The sequence below is a fragment of the Pristiophorus japonicus genome, chromosome 3, assembly GCF_044704955.1.
Source record: "Pristiophorus japonicus isolate sPriJap1 chromosome 3, sPriJap1.hap1, whole genome shotgun sequence".
Lineage (NCBI taxonomy): Eukaryota > Metazoa > Chordata > Chondrichthyes > Pristiophoridae > Pristiophorus > Pristiophorus japonicus.
This window is the reverse complement of record NC_091979.1, coordinates 40626691-40627696: the sequence shown is the minus strand read 5'-3', so window position 1 is coordinate 40627696 and position 1006 is coordinate 40626691. Positions and strand designations below refer to the sequence as shown.

The 1006-nt window shown below is 49.6% G+C and overlaps 1 pseudogene; it reads left to right on the top strand.

Annotated features, from left to right (window-relative positions):
• The first annotated feature begins 322 nt into the window (after nucleotides 1-322).
• On the top strand, nucleotides 323-560 carry LOC139260599 (U2 spliceosomal RNA; annotated as a pseudogene).
• The last annotated feature ends 446 nt before the right edge of the window (nucleotides 561-1006 follow it).

Here is a 1006-nt window from a genome sequence, read left to right as displayed (position 1 = left end):
CCCCCATTTCCACTTCATCTCGGCTAACCAGCTCCTCTCCAACAGTGCGGGACCATTGCCCGGGACAATCCAGAGTGGCAGCCGGTTCATTAATCCATTGTGTGTGACAGCCATCATTGCACTGCCTAGCACTAGAATGATTTCTTTGGTGTAAGTCCGTAATTGTGTCTCAATACGTTCTAATTTGGGTCTACTGGCTTTAAGTGGCCATAGCTTCTCAAATTGCTGAATGTCCATGAGTGACTGGCTGGCCCCAGTGTCCAGCTCCATGCGTACTGGGATGCCGTTCAACAAAACCCTCATCATCATTGGTGGCGTTTTGATCGCTTCTCGGCCTTTTGTCTAAGATCATGCGTAATTGACCTGACAGGGGAGTAACCATGACCCCAACGTGGTTCTCCCTGGATCAGGAAGGTGATTCTCCTATGCTTTTTGGAAATAGGAGGTGGGTGGGGTGGCTTGACCCATCCACCTCCACGGAGGTGTGTGGGGGGCCTGACCCATCCACCTCCATGGCACGAACCTGGTATTGCAGTACTTCCAGGAACGGTGCAGTGGCTCTAGGCCTTTTGGCTAAGAGCATTGGCGCAGAGTGATCCTTGATGTGTGCAAGGTGACCTCTGGCGTTTGTGATTTGACAAAGAATTGGAAAGATTGGCAACGAATAAAAAAAAACTGTGAATATTCGCCACATGGACCTGCTGAACCTCGGCGTCCATCGATTTGCCCCAAAAGTCATCCTGCCTCACAGAACCCTCTTCTGGTCCATCTGCCTCATATATTAGTCCGGTTGCAGGTTTTCTGCACATTCGAGCTAAATGGCCACTGAGATTACAGTTTCTGCAGACAAACTGTTGGAATCTGCAGGATCTGGCTGAGTTTTTTCCCCCACACCTCCAGCATGAGTTAAAGTTTCCATTGTTGGGGACAAAGGGACTATGGCCAGGAATTTTGCGCTGATTGTCCCTTTGACTGCTCTTAAGTACCCTATTAGTGGGTGTCAATG